At 37.2% G+C, this 16,703-nt stretch overlaps 1 long non-coding RNA gene across 1 annotated transcript; it reads right to left on the bottom strand.

The window, feature by feature from the left end:
- On the bottom strand, positions 1–2,764 carry LOC126690879 (uncharacterized). Its single transcript, XR_007644760.1, has 3 exons — positions 2,418–2,764; positions 1,287–1,348; positions 1–209 (listed from the first exon to the last, which is right to left on the bottom strand). It is a non-coding gene; the product is annotated as an uncharacterized LOC126690879 (long non-coding RNA).
- Between the last annotated feature and the right edge of the window lie 13,939 nt (positions 2,765–16,703).

Below are 16,703 nucleotides of genomic sequence, written 5' to 3'. Positions count from 1 at the left end.
TAACATAATCCACCAGTCATTTAATTTCCACTCTTTCACATAATACATCTCTTAATACTTTAAGGTACACACTTTTATTATATCCTAAAATACACCATACTACAAATCTAAACATCAAATTTCTAATTTAGGATCTATACATATAAAACTAAACCAACTCCTTCCAAACTTGACTAAGGCTCCCTCTGCTCCAAAATAAAACCTGCTAACTGAAAGAGTGGAAAGGGTGAGCTACATAGCTCAGTAAAGGTAAGATATATGAGAATTTAATAAGGATGCATATAAATCAATCATTTCATTTTGTCAACGTTCAGATAGGAGAACATCTTTTCATGCATAGTATTTTATACTATTTATAATAATAACTTATATGCTCTTCGTAGAAAAATAATTGTTCTCCCTTTTCGTATCAAAATAATTTTACCAAAACCTTTCATATTGAATCTCTTTCAGTTCTTACAAAGTCACCATATATATTTTCATTACAAAATAATCGTTTTAACTTGAATCAGATAATCAACAACTTTGTCTTAAACTAGAATCATCTTAAAGAATAATAAAACTTTCTTTCATAAACTTCTTCTCGTAAAATATTATAACTTTCATAATCATAAAACTTAACGTTTCATAAAGAAAAACAGATATCTGATAACTTCTTAACATAAACTTGTACTTTCATCAAAAACTTTATCTTTATAGCACAACAAAACTTCAGAAACTTTTATCTTTAATGAACATCTTTCTTTTCATCAGAAACTTCTTCTTTTCATGAGAGCTTTTAACTTTTCACAATGCATTTAAACAAAATAATTCTCTCATGATTAATAACATAATATAGTTTTTCATAAATACATATTGGTTAGTCCATATCTGATAAGTCTATATTTATGAGTGCGATTGAGCGCGGACGCACCACCATCCTCAATACATACTTTAATTGAGTGCGGACTAACCACCATCCTCAATACATACTTTGATCGAATTCAAATTACCAGAGGACATAACCTGAAAACACTTCATACTTATACATCATACTGAAATTTCTTATTTTGCATAACATTTCATAATAATAGCATTCCCATTCTTTTCTTTAAACATCATGTTCGTGGTATCAGTAATAACATTAATATACTTAAATCATATACATAAGTTTTTGAAAGTTCACGAACATACCTTTGTCAGAATAATGATTATATGCCATATCTCTAATAAAAAACCTTTTAATGCATTATATACTTTAAAATAACTTCATGACTTATCAAATGCTCATATAACTTATCCCTTACCTGAAAGCAGAGAATCTGAGAGCCTAAAGTTGAAGGAGCTTAGACTTGGATACTGGTAACACCTAAACCAAATATCAAAGCTTATTACTATCCATAATTCTTTTTCATAAGCTTACACATTCATCTCAAAACCTATCTCTTATAATCAAGGAAAACCTATTCCCACCTCAAAGAGGTTCCCACAAATACAAAATACATTCATCAGACAACATGATGTACTAAATCATAAAGAAACCAATTCATAAAATTTATAAATGATCCTAACATACCAAATGATAAGCACAATAAATTATAGCTCAAATCATTCACCCTATCTTTAGAATTAAATCCTCAAAGTTAGGCATGTTCCTTACTGTTCACTGTTTTATTCCAACAGCATATGCCTCATTTGTAAAATACAAAGAGGCTATCTAAACACGTCAAATCTTCATGAAATTTTACAGAGAAACTCCTCTGGATGTCTATTAAATACATCAATTTTAGGGTCAAAGAATAAAGTCATGATTTATTAAAAATCATACAAGTCAACATGCTCAAATCTGTCCTGATAGAATTTCATGCAACTTAGAAATTAAAACATTATTTCTATATTGATCCAAATGCTGTGAGACTACTTCCATAATAACCACAAGTGTTTTAGATTTCATAGAAACATCCCTAGTATCCAAATTCATTGTATACAATTTAATACATAATTTACCATGCATAAACACAGAATCTATCACAGTGACAGCATTGTAACATTTTCTTGTAAATTCACACACAATTATCAAACGATGGTATTTTCATATGGGGATTTTTATACACTCATTAGACATGTTACAAAACACTTAAATACAGTCATTTAACCATTTAGAGCAAAAATACACACACAAAAAAATCCTAGCAGCAGCATCAAAAATACTCATCCTAACTTTTTCTCACTTCCTTAATCCTATAAAATCATTAATTAGTAAAAACCCTAATCTACCTTCAACAAATCACCAACACAATTTCAAAGCTTCTTAAAACACTATAAATATATAGATTTACAAGTTCATGATTTCCTAATTTCACAAACCACAAAAACCATTACTAGAAATTCCTTGAAGAAATCATGGATCCTAAAGTGAGAGTAGCTAGAATCCTTACCAAATTTATGGTTCTTGAGAGGAAATAGAAATAAATCACTCTTGCATGAAAGGATGTCCCTTTCCTAGTGGCTGGACCCAAAAGTATGAGAGGTAGAGAGCTTGAGAGAGTTTTCTTTCTTTTTGGTGTTGGACCTGTAAGAATGCAAGGGAGAGTGTTCTTGATTGTTGTAGTTGTTTTGAAAGAGTCAAAGAAGAGATAAGATGGAGACTTATCTTTCTTTTGGTGTGTGAACCCATGGACTTGAGAGAAAGACTCAAGGGAGCTTCCTAGCACTTTCCTTAAGAGAAAAAGAGAGCAAAGTGAGGTAAGAAATTCAGATTTGTTGTTTACCCGTGGAAACTAGAGAGGGAGATGTCTTCTTGGATGTTCTATTTGTTTGAGAAAGTCAAGGAAGAGGTGAGGTGGAGCTTGGTGATGGCATGTCCAAGTCTTGGACTTTGGTAGGGCTATCCACGGGTCGGGTTTGTGCCAAACTCGGAACCTACCCATTGGAATCGGGTGGGAAAAAAATGCACCCGCCGTCAACCTGTTGGAGTAATCAGGTCGGGCGGTTCAGACCATCAACGAGTGACGGGCGGGTTGGTCGGAGTCATAGATTTGACAAGACGGCGAGAAAACGGTGAAAAAAACACAGATCCAGCGAAGAAACCCAGATTCTGGCGATAGTTTTCCGAATTCCGACGATATTTCCCTTAAATCCGGTGGTATTTTGCTAGATCCGGCAAAAATCTCACTGGATTTGATGAGATTTCTCTAGACCCAATCAAAATCTCACCTGATCTAAGGGGAATATCACCAAAATCTGGGTTTTTTCGCCAAATTCTGGAAAATCATCATTGGATTCTAGAAATTTTGGCCGGCATCTGGAAATCTTTCGGTCAATGCGGGTTTTTTGGGTTTTAGGGGAGGAAAACCGAAACCAACTTGCCGGAATCGGTTTCTGGTGGTGAGGACCCTCTGCTGACACGCCAGAGCAGTTGATTCAATCGGATTCGGGTAGGATCCGGTCGATTCTTCAGGTGGGTCGGGTTACTAGATCCATCTGGACAGCCCTAGTCTTTAGGTTTGTTCACATGCATGAAACTTTGGCTTTACATTTGTTGAATTTCAATTGATTGCATGTGGGTGGAATTTCCACTATAACATCTCATGCATCATATACCTAATTAAAATACCAACTATGTATCTAATAACTTAAATCACTTAATATAGTTTTATTCATACTTGTGTGTGTGTATATATATATATATAATACAAAATGCCATTCGATTATTTATAATCTTTACAATTCTTATTCAAAGGTATTATAAAATAATATGCTTATTAAATACTCTTCTATTAATTATAAAAAGAAGGTTGCTTATAATAATAATTGACCATTAAAACACATAGTTTAATTATAAAGTTGGGTCGGGGTGTTACACCTACTATCAAGAAAGTGAAGGAGGAGAAGAAAAAGAATATGGCTGACCAACGGGTGTCGAATAAGCCCCGCAACCAATCAATGGTCAGACCTGAAGCCAAAGGGAAATCTCTTCCAAGATCACAAAGAGGTCCGAGAACGAACCAAGTCTGTCACCATTGTGGACTTCAAGGGCACACCAGACCGAATTGTCATAAGCTAAGAGCATTGAAGAATGCAAGTGATCAAAGGTTAAGAGGACCAAGAAATGACAAGAGGACTTGGGCTGTTGAGTCATCAAGAGGTCGAAATGGTGATCTCGGTGTGATGGACGTGATGAAGATGATCGATGCATTCACCACTTGCTTGGAAAGCTTCACTAGAAGGTTTGAAAGTCCTAACTCTCTTACCCAATATTATAGGGATATCACCCCAAACGCACGTGATGTGTGGGTGAAGAGGGGTACTCATGCATAAGCATTACAACATGTCCATGCATTAATACTTCCAATGTTTTGTAACTATGCTTGATTGTGTGTTGCTGCTAGCTTGAGTTGAAAATTGTTTGTTTGTCTGCATTTGTTTTAAATGTTTTTACATTGTTGTTTTTTATCAATCTTTTCTTGTTTTTATGTCAAAAATCCAAAAACACATAAAAAGTAGAAAATCTAAAAAGTTTGATCGACATTATTGTGTCTTGTCATAGGCACATTTTGCCTTGTACCTTTGTACAAATGCCCTTGTGCATTTTCGAGCGTAGCTTGTTCCCTATGTACTCCATATCTTTATGGGAGAAATCTTGACATCTATGTGACTGTTGTAAACAGATCTTCAAACTTGTCATGAATGATTAGTCAATGGTATTGTTGATCTTAAGACATGCATAGACTTATGCCTATATCTCTTCCCACTCATTTATTTTATTTTTTTGCTTAAAGAGCTCACCAAATGTAAATCTCTAAATGAAAAGAGATATTGAGCTGCAAAAGCCTGTCGCACATACTAGTATTTGACTAGGAAAAATGGAAAGCGACGTAAAATAAAATGTATGATGCCCAAAAAGCCAAAGGCTAACTCATCAAATTGAAATATAAAAAATTTTAGGCATCGATCTCACAATTAGATGTAATGATTCAAAAAGATCAAATGATATGATGTATATGAAGCCAAATGCAAAGCTTCAAAGTTATGTTATCAAATTTATGTGGGAGGTCATATATGCATATTTCTATAATTGAGATGGGTCACTTTATCTAGTGCTAATTGTGTATGGCTTGGTTGAATTGATCAATGAAACTTCACGTTAGACTAAGGACTATCTCATTGTTAATATCCACACACATCACACATGTCTATGTTCCATGAATGCCATATTCATTTTTGTGATTGTATTTGATTAAATGTGTTTTCACATGCTCAATTTTTGTTGATTAAACACAAAAAGATTTTTGAGTGTTTTAGTTGCTTTTGGAAAGTATTTTTTTTTTTTGCAAAAATTATCAAAATCTTCAAAAACAGTGTTGCCCTGTTCTGGCAACTCAGCCACGGGTTGGTCCAGTTGAATGCCCTAGTCGTGAGCCCACACAGACATTTTTCGCGACTCACTTGTGGGTCAATGTCCCAGTTGCAAAAAATACTTAGAATATTTTTCAAAATTTGGGTTTTAAATGGTTCTCGTAGCTTAGTCTAGCAACTTATTCGCGAGTGGAAGGTCTAATCGCTAGGGGTACACAGAAATTTTTGCAGCTTACCTTGCGACTTCCTCATGGGTAGAACTTCCAATTGCAAAAAACACTTAGAAAAATTTTCAAAAATTTTGGTTTCAAAGAGTCTTGCGACTTACCTTGGCGACTTGTAAGCGACTTAAATCAGTCGCGAAAATCGTATGTTTTGTGCAAATAGGTCAATTTTTAAAATCTTTTTGAGTTTTCCCTCAAACTTTTGTGACTGTTCATTGTCTTCCCCATGTTTACCTCTCTCAAACCCACCGTGTTTCTCACTAAAACCTCCATTGTTGTTCATCGTTTTGACTTCAATCTTCAAGAAAAAGGTATGGGTGTTTCTTATTTTCTCTATACATTACAATTTATAGCCTTGTTTTCTTGGTTTTGTCAGTTACTATTATGATTTGAGATAAATATAGTGTTCGAACATGGGTTTGCTCATTTTGTTGAGGTTGGGTGTTTGAGTTTTGTTGCTTTTTTTTTTATGATGCTAGATATTGTTATTATCATGTCTGATTTCATCCTTGAGTATGTTTACAGTTTTGCCCTGTGTTGAACATACCATACCCATTGAGATATGTCTTATAGACATATGCTTATTTTTAGAAATTGTTGTAATAGACTATGTTTGAGAGTATGGTAGATTCACAATGTTTGTTTATTGCATGTTTGGAGTATGAGTTTGATTGTGTTCCCTAGGATGTTGATGTTAGGTTTCTGTGTTTAATGTAACAATGTGGTATGCCTGAGAATTGTTGATAATTTGTTTTGTGCTCTTCTGTTTTGAGTTATCTCATTCAATGTTGATCCTAAACTGTGTTTGGTTTGAATGTTTGGTATAATACTCTGTCCTTTTCTATGCCACTAACATGTTACTAATGTTTTAAGTTTCTGTCTATTGTGCTTTGTTTCTTTTTGTGGGCTTTGCTGCTATGTTATGCAGATGACTCCTACCAAGAAGAAAACTACTGCCAAGAAGGGTGATAAAAGGCTGAAGATGGACAATACCAAGTTCAGGTCTCCCTATCACTTTGAGAGATATAGAGAATTATACTTAAAGGCACCTCTCATCCAAGAGAGATTTATTGACTTAGTGGATTTGAAGGACACTTTCATTCCAATCTGTTTTGTAGGCAGGGGTTGGGATAAGCTTTTGATTGACCTACCTGGAGTTTGTGATCCTTTGATCAGGGAGTTTTATGCCAATGCAGTGTTAAGAGAGCATGAGATAAATTGTTGGATACGAGGAAAGGAATTTACCATAGATGTGGATGACATAGATGATGTGTTAGGTTTTGAGGGCATGGATGATCATGATTTTACGCATTATAAGGATAGGATGTTGTCCTTAGAAACTGTTTAGACACATATTAGTGGAGTGAGAGAGGGGAGATGCCTCAACATCATAGCCTTTCTAGCAGATATAAGGTGTCTAACAGTGATTATTATGTTTAACCTATATCCAATGAAGAAGCTGACCACAATCAACAATGCCAGAGCCATCTTCCTTATGGAGCTCAAGTAGAAAACCTACATAGACATCAGTGCTCACATCTTCTACACCATTGTGGATGAGACCAGAACAACCACTAGGGCCAAGCTAATTTTCCCTAGCCTTCTGATGAGGCTTTTTAGGTTGAAAGATGTGGAGATCCCTCAAGATATCAGCCTAATGTCTACTCCCTCAACAGCTAACAAGCTAACCATCACAAGGATAAAAGTTCGTCTTCCAGGTGATGAAGAGGAAGGTGACCAAGAAGAAGGTGAACCCATGGACACTGAGACAGAGGCTGCAGGAGAACCCTTAAGCTCAAGAGGTCGTGGCAAGAGGAGCAGAGCTTCATCTTCATCAGTTGTACCTTCAGATGCATTCCAGATCATCCTAGAGAGGATTGATAGGCTCAAAGATGTCCAGAATGAACAATCTGACAGACTGGCTGCACTTCAAGATCAAATGAACATCCTCTCAGCAAAGTTTGATAGCTTTTCCACCCAGCAGTGACCTTTTGGCCATTCCGATAAAAAATGGGGAGATTTTTGGGGTAGCTCTTGAGGGGGAGTGCCAGTTTGGAGGGGAGCCTGCATAAAACTTACATTTAGCAGTTTTTACCTCAGTTTTTGTTTTATGTTTATGTTGATGGAGTTGGTACTATGTTTTGAACAATGTTTTAATTATGGGTTTGCTACATATGTTGTTAAAAACTTTGGTTAATTTCTTGTTTTTTAAACTCTTGGTTGGTTTATGTGATTTAGTTTTAAAACTTGTTTTATTATGGTTTAATGATTATAAGTATTTTTTTTTCCAGTTTCTATGTACTTTTGGTTTTGTACCTTTGCTTGATAGTGTAGTACTTGTTGTTTAATGTTTTGCATTTTCTTTAAGTACATCACTCTTGTGCCCTTTGTTGGATTTTTATCTTGATGCATTTACCTAGTGTTTATGTATCAGTTGAGTGTTGGACATGCAAATGATACTTTGCATTGAACTTATTAGCTTGCATGTCTGAATGTTCATTCCTTGTGTGAATGAGCATTGTGGTCACTATTTATAGTGATTGTTTGTTTTTGGTCAAGTCATGGTTTATTCTTTAATTCCATTTTTGCTTGATCACATTGTGCTTGCTCCATATGCATTACAAGTTTTTTGCATACAATGATTATATTGTGTTGTTGTGTTTTAGGAGATACTTGTTCTTATGGTTCAAGAGCTTCACAGATTCTAGAGTTAGGTGTGAGTGGGTTTTATTCAACTGTTCCCAACTCACATGTTAAGTCTAGTGTTTGTTTTAGGGTTTTGTCACGGAATAGCCAAAAGGGGAGATTGTAAGGTTGAATTTAATCAACCATCTTGTTGGCTTTATTCCATGCCAAATTTGCTTGTAATTTAGCAATTAGTAACCCTGTATTTAGGTGGGAATCATGTAAGGGTAGTGTGTGAGAAAGTATGAAGAAATGCTCAAGACTGTGCAGTGAAGTAGGGACTCGCAGTTGGATCCCACGGGTGGCTCGCATCTTGCAAGCCTCCAGATGATGCATACGAGTGAAGCATGTAGAGAAGCTGAACCGTCATGCCAGCTATAGCACTACAGGACAAAAAGTCTAGATTGGCCATTCAATTAGCTCGCGGCTCAGACTTGCGACTCAGTCAAGATGCGAGGCCAAGTCCCCAGTCCACTTGTTATGGAAAAACTGACTCTTTACATTCCTTTCTCACTCCAGTATAAATATCTTTTATACCCACGAAATATTGAGAGCTTCCAGAGAGAATTTTGAGAGAGAAACCCTAGAGAAAACAAGATTGACTCATTCACAATCTTTACATAGTGACTTTTCAAATTCCTCAACTCTTACCCTCTCCATTGTTACATCCTTGAGAGGTACATTAGCCAAAACATTTTCTCACCATACCCATATCTATGAGAAGGCTATTTGGTGCTTGGGAAGCAGTTAGGAAGGGACCAATTGATATTAGTTGATGCTATGGGTTATAGCGGAATCCGGTAAGCTAAAGAAGACACAGGTTCGACGTAACCTCATTGGATCAAGAAGCTTGAAGGACTTAGATACACTGGGTAGATTAGGATTGGAGGCTCTTCTGCTATTCATGTATCCCAACTTCTTGGATTATTTACCACTTGGAGGGCGGCAGAGAGATTTTACGCCGAGGGCTTCGGTTTCCTCTTCGATAACACATCGTTGTGTTGTCCTTGTGTTTGCATCTCTCTTCCCTTAATCTTTACCATTTAATTTCTACTGTGGATGTGATTTTATTTGGTTTAGATTGTTTATCAATTTTGTTATAAGCTTATGTTCATTTTCCACACATATATTATTTGTAAATAAGCTTGAATTGGTAATTTGTAAATTAGGGGTCTAAACATTCAAGGTGTTCTATACACTAATTGAACATTCAATTATCTAGAAAGAGAATGATCATTTCATTGTCCCCTGAATCCACTACTGCTTACTTGTAAGTTTTTATTGTAAATGTCTAATTTTGTATACAAAGTTGTTACCATGGTTTAGCTACTTAAATATCATTAATTTTAGGAAGACAATGATACATGGAAAAGATGAACCCGTGGTTCCTTTGAATTTTCGACAAAATGATGTAAGAAAGAAAAAATAAAAATAAGACAAATTGATTGAAATGCAACACCAGAGAGGATTTGGACACAAACCATGCCACATTGTGTTAGTCATGGTCTTCATTTTTCATTTTTTTCTAAACTTGATATACATACTATTGGCTCAATTCATTATAGTTTAACTCAAAAACTAATTTGTAATTTGATATTAGAGTGAAAATCTTTATAACCATAAGTTCTTAGATTTTGAGACGTTGATAGACTTAAATATATAATTCCATGTCAAGATAAAGTTCAGACTGAACAGCAATGGTAGCCAAGTAATCAAAGAAAATAATGAAAGCATTGTTACTTTTCCTAGGACTTAATTGAAAGGTGGTTAGCATTATGAAATAGAAATGTTCACCAATTTGTCCATGACCAAAACACTGTGTTCTTTACAACCTTGACAAGTTGACATCACTATCGTCCCCCAACATATCTTTACCCTCTTGCCCTATCACCATTACCACCACTACCTATTAATAGTATCTTGATGTAGAACAAAAATATGCACATCAGCACTCGATTTTATCAGATTTATTCTAATGCATCTCAAAATATATTGGATCTATGCAGTTCCTTTGTTTCAAAATCTCTATTTTCCCCCTTTCATTGAGACTATACATGCTTAAGAAGATTGGATGACTAGAATCCCTGTGGCTTTTAAATGTCAACATGTCAAATCAAAATCTGTCAAGGAATGTGCCCATTGTTCACGAGTAAAACATTTTTAGGCTTGAAATCCCTGTGAAATACCCTTGCAAGGAAATCAGTTCTAGATTCAGTAAAAGCATGAAGAAGTAAGTTTGTATTATTGCACTTTTTACATTACAGATGCTTGTGCAGCCAAACATTGAAATTGAATCTAAAATATGCTAGAAAATTTTAAGCAACAGAAATTGTAGTATTTAGAATATTTTGGCTATCTGAGGTATGTTTATGCAGGTACAAGGACCACTCTTCCAAAGGTGTGATAGAGAAGTTCACACAATGATCAGTGACAACAAGTTGACATAGGCTCATCTGGAGAAGCAAAATACTGTGGCATAATGGGATTTGTAAACTATTAGATAAAGTACTATATTAGTCAAGTTGTCTAAGAAAAAGTTCCTTCAACAAATCAATCATTAACTTAGAATATGTTTTGAATTCTCACTTATGAAATTCATCACTTTAGACATCATCAGGATTAGATTACCTGACAGTAAAGGTACTCCAATACAATCCTTACCTCTGTAGGATAAAATTCAAAATCATCAATGACTTTAGGTCGGTTGGAAATTTGAAATAAAACTTAGCAACAATTCACAGAGAAAATAAGACCGTGATAGATTGAAAAAAAAAAAATATCTTAGCAATATATTGTATCTATTTGCTTGCACAAAAAATTCTTTTAAGTGTTCTGACATATGTACAAGGAATTTTTCAAAACAATTAATTGCAACCTATAAGACAGTACTAATAAAAATCTTTTTGAATAATTTTTAGGCTTAATTTAAATCATGATCAGGCTCAGAACATGACCATGTAATTTTGCCTATCAAAATTACCACAAGCAATAATTTTCCGTTGAGGTTTTTGATGAAAGAGTGAATACATGCAAGCATTTTTGTTTTTTTGCAAGTAGTAGGTGCCTTTTGGAACTTATTGGCACCAAAAAATTCTCTCTGTATAAGAGTAGCCCCATTACCACTTATAATTCCCTTTATGTTGGTTTCAAGAACCATACCCTTTGCTTTTACTTCTCCAAATTGATGCAAAGCCTCAAAGTTCTTATTCCTCACCATGTCAATTAAGCCTTTTCATATCAATACTGAGAATGTAAACAGGTTTTTCATTCAGGGAACGCTCATTGAAAGGCTGCATAATAATGGAATTGGTCAATTTGTGCTGTATATATGCAAGGGCAATTGTAAATCAGTAGACCATATTTGGTTCATTGTTTAGTAGATCATGATTTTTGGTCCTTTGTTTTGTTGCTTTTGGGGTACATTGGTTGATGTCAAGAAGGTGATAATGTTCATTCTTGCTCGAAGGCACACATACAACATGTAAATATCATCATTTGGCTGGTAGTTCCTCATTACCTTATGTGGACAATTTGGTGGGACTGGAATACTTGAACATATATACATGTTGTACTATGATTTTTTTGGGGCTCATTTACATTCATGATTGTAATTCTTTATGAGGCTCTACATTTTAATGCTACTCTTCTTTACCAAACTCATTTTATACTTAGGAAAAAATTGTGTTTGATTATTCACTTCATTGGGTTGGTAGTGTTCCTAGATTATATTTCTATTCAGATCCAGAATCAGTATGCTATTGTTCTTTGTACCAAATGTCTTCTCCTTTGCCTCTCAGAAACAAGGGATGGGCATTGAAGTCATGGGTTTAATATGATATGTGTAAATGATTAGGACGTACCAATCAAAATAGCAATGTGAAGGCTGAATATTGTTTCTGAAGTTAGGAGGAATGGGGAAACTAAGATAGGGAGCTCTGGGTTTAGATGGCTGGAAAAATGCCAGGACACCCCATAAACTTTGGACCAATGGACAATACACCTGAACTTTTATTTTAGCCAATTTACTGCTTAAACTTTATACACTTGCCAAATCGAGCTATCCCTTAAGTTTGCCGTTTAAATCACTAACGTCACTCATACAATCATACCAAAGACAAACCAATGGAGAAGGAGAGAAACAAAGAGGAGAGAGAGTCTGCTTCAATGGAACATCCCTCTTCCTCCCACAAATTCAAGTCAACGTCATGACAACGACAGCCCCAACACTCACTGGCAGTCTAGGATTTCTCAAGTCTTAGTCAATGTCTTCAGCCTTGGTCTATAGCACGCGTGTAGCTGTGAAAGGATCTCCGTCAAAAATATATGGTCATTGGCCACACGATCAGTCACTACCATTGCTAAACCTCATCACCACCATAGGTCTCCTGAACTATTTCTTCTAGTGATGCGTTGCCGAATTTCTAGTAGAGGACATCATCTTAGGTGCCATCACTAGACCATGCCTTGCCACTGTTCCAAACCTTGGATCCTATGTTATTGATCTTTGCCTTGTTGGTCCTAGTGCTCTCCATTGGGTTGGTCTAGTCTCTTTGTTGTTGCTTGATGTACTGCGTTGACTTGGTTGTTGCTGATGGTTTAATTTCAATCCTTTCTTTTAGTTTTCTGAGTAGGAGGGGATTTGATAGAGTGGTTGGTGTTTTGGTTGTGTTTGTTGTTTGGGTATTTCTTTCGTGAGGAGGAAGGGAATTTTCTGTGTTTAGGTGTTTGCTTGTAGGAGGTTGATGGTGAGTTTCCTTCTTCAAAATTCTTCTTTGTATTTGATGAGAACTTCTAGTTTTTTCTTTGGGTTTTTGTTTTGGGTATTAATGGAGGGTAGTTTTCTAGTTGTGGAGGCTATAAGTGGGTCTTTGATGAGTGAGAATGGTGGATAAGGTTGATGGTGGGTCTTTGATGAGTGAGAATGGAGGATAGGGGGTGTATTGGCCCTTTTCTTACTTCGGGTGTGTTTGGATACCACTTATTTTCCTTAAAACTGAAAACATTGTAGAAAAATAATTTTTAAATGTGTGAATAGTGCCGTGGGACCAATTTTTAATGAAATTTTTGCTTAAAAAAGAAGTTTGTAGTTCCCGTGAATAGTGCATAGGACCTACCAAAAAAGCATAAAACGTGCTTCTCCAAAAAAAAAGAAAAAAAAACGCAGACACAAACAAGCTGTATCCAAACGGGTACTTCATATGATGTTTAAGCTTCAAAGTTATTGTTTAGGAAGAGTCAACAAGATGCTTGGTGTGGGCCTTTATACTTGATGATGTCGAAAAAGTTACTAGTGAGCCACAAGTATTTACGCACTCGAGATAGCACCTGCACAACACAAAAGAGAAGACCTTGCAGAGAGCACCGGTGTGGTGCTGGCCAAGTACCCTCCTAAGGTCAAGTTAGAACTTCTTACAACTCTAGAGTGCTAGAGAGGGGTGAATTATGCATACCTTGGCTAGTGAGGGTATTGGGGTTTTTATAGTAGTAAAGGGTTGACATCTTTTCCTTGGTGCGGAAGTCTTTTCCTTATAGGAGTCTTCTTGGGCGTATTTGGCGGGACCCTTTCCTTATAGGGATCCTTTGAGTAGCATCAAACGTGGAGGGCAAGGTATTTCCTTTTATATACAATCGTGGGTAGCAAGTAAACTTGCATCAGGGTCGTCAACTTATTTATTTCCTTCAGCCTTACTGGCATCAACTTGTTGATGTCGTCAGCCTTTAGGTGTGTCTCATAGACTTCCCTCATTCCCTCAATCTAGAACATCAGTCATTGACTCCTACACGAGGAAGCTGACGATTGTAACTGTACCCGTCAGCTTATGCCTGATGGCTTATCTAAAACCGTCAGCTTTTTGCCTTGTATGAATAAGTACTATTTTTATTCTTATCAGTTGCCCCCTACTCTACATCCTCGTCGTTTTAAACTGACGGGATGTAGAGTTAAGTTTTATATCAGTTAACTATCTTTTGGTTCAGATGAGCGGGAAAATCATTTATGAGTGATTCCTCGAGTTGCCATCCATTTAATGCTTGGACACGTGGCGTGCTCCCGTTGGCCTCATTTCTAGACAAAGGCGTCGCCTCGCCTTCTGCGCATTCTTCTTCCTATATATAACATGCATCCTTCTCCTCATTTCTCTATTTCAACCTTGCTGATATTTCAAGGGAAAGCTCGTCACCTTTGCTTTTGCTAATCCGTCACTTGTTGCTAATACCGTCACTTTCCAGGCCGTCTCCTCCTTTAAGACTTATTTACTTGTAAGTTCTTTTTCCTTCTTTATTTGCATGTTTGCTCTACCTGAACAATTTCTTAATGAGGATGTTAGTTTAGGTACTTAGAATGGATCTGTCACTTGTAGGTAGTCAGATGTCAAGTGACGCGTCGAGTGACTAGTTGTCAGTCTATGATGGAGTGGGCTACGACGAAGTTTTTGGCTCAGGTCAAGAGTCCAACGTCTTTTCTGAGTTGTCAGGAAGGGAAACATTAACCCAGTCTCCTAGTGACGACGTGGAAGATTATGTTGAGGGAGTTGGAGAGAAAGTACTAGGTGAGGTTGAAGAGGAGTGAGAGAGTGACGGAGATGAGAAGGAGGATGATATTGACGAGGAGTCCTATGAAGAGGCTTCAGTAAGTCCTGGAGGAAACCGTCCCTTCATCCTTCCCAAGGATTGGGCCATCAACAAGTTTTTGCCCAAAATGAGTGAGAAGGTTTTCAAAGAATTATGTACCCATTTTCAAATCCTAGATCACATTTCAATCTGTCTCCCTGGGAAAAAGGAAAAGTGTTATATAGGGAGGACTGCAGACGTCGGTATGTATGAGGCCATGCTTTCTGCTGGATTGAGGCTGCCATTGACGGCTTTGCATCGTTAGCTTGTTAACTTTATGGGGATATTCGTCAGCCAGATTGCCCCCAATGCTTGGAGAACTTTTATTGGGGCTGAGGTTTTGTGGGGCCGTCTGAGTGGTGGGAACCATTAGCTTTCTCTGGACGAGTTCTTCTATTGCTACAAGCCCCGTTAGATTGTTTCGTCCAAAGTGACTTACCATTTCTCCGTCAGGGAAAAGGACTTAAGGCTTGTATCTAACATGCCAGATTCCAACAGGAGTTGGAAAAGTAGATATTTTTTCCTTGAGGGATCTAACTGGGTACGCTGTCCAAAAGAGTGGGCTACCATGCCTCATGGTTTTGATAATACCTGGGCATTAGTTAAACCCTCAAGTTTTGACAGCTTTTGATTTACTGTTAGCTTTTTATCCTTTTATTACTTCATTTAGTTTTTTAACGTCTTCACTTTTGTCTCTTCAGCCTGTAGCCGTCCACATATAACCGCCGAGCAAGAGGTGTTCATCCATTGGGTTCTTGAAATCCCTTTAGAGGAACAAAAGTGTAGGGACTTGATTACCCTAGACACTCTTCATTTATACTGCAGGGGTCCAGAGCCGGCAGTTGAAGCTCGCAGATTGGACGATTTCTCTCGCCGACGTGAGTAAACTCTTTATTGCCTTCATCAGTTTACCCATCCCATCTGTTGTAATAATTGTTAGTTACTTTGTGCAGAGATGGAATCTGCTAGGCAAAGGGTGAGGGTTGCTACGGCCCGCAAAAAAGAGGAATAGAAAGCAAAGGAGGCAAAAGGGGGAACCTCGTCAACCCCCAAGACTGTCACCAAGGCTTCAAAAAGGAAACTTGACGGGAGTGACGACCGTCCATCCAAGAAGGCTACTGTCACTCTTGGGGACATTTCTCCAAAGGGGAAGTCTCACCTTAAGCCAAGCCACGGTGCAGGCAAGGGGGTAATGACTTCCTCGGGTCCCGTCATCGAGGGCCCTTGCCTCCTGACCCACAAGGACTATACTGTCGGGGAAGTGGGGTCCTTCATAAAGCCGACGAATATATGGCCTTACGACTTGTTGGGGACGGAGGACTTAGGGGCATCAGCTCTTTTTGATCTTGCTAGGGTATGCCCGTTCTCTCAGGTCAAGTTAGTTTCATTTCCTTCTGATTTACTTTGACTGATGCCTGTGTTTTTTTTTTTTTTTTTTTTTTTTTTTTTTAGGCCTCGGTGCGTGTCAAGGCCCTTCAGGATCGTTGTGTTGCCAAGGAGGGGGTCGTCACTTGGGTCAGGAAACATAATGCAAATTTGATGAATGAGCAGGGGCAATACAAGGAGGTTGTCCGCACGCTAAATAATGAACTGAAGGAAGTCAGGGGGAAGTTGGAGAAGGCTGACTGTCAGAAGGAAAAGCTACAATAGGAGGTGACAGCTCTGAGTGAAAGGGTGGAGACGGCTGGGACTGATGTTGTTCAAGAATTTAAAGCGTCGCAATCATTCATGGACTCTTGTGCTGAGTATTATGGCACTGGGTTTGATGATTACCTCAAACAAGTTGCGTCAGTTTTCCCAGAGTTGGACTTATCTAGAATTACGATGGACGACGAAGGTGACGACTCC

Source organism: Quercus robur, chromosome 7 (genome assembly GCF_932294415.1).
Source record: "Quercus robur chromosome 7, dhQueRobu3.1, whole genome shotgun sequence".
In the NCBI taxonomy this organism is placed as follows: Eukaryota; Viridiplantae; Streptophyta; class Magnoliopsida; order Fagales; family Fagaceae; genus Quercus; species Quercus robur.
Note: the sequence above shows the minus strand (reverse complement) of the source record. Positions and strands in the feature narration are given on the sequence as shown.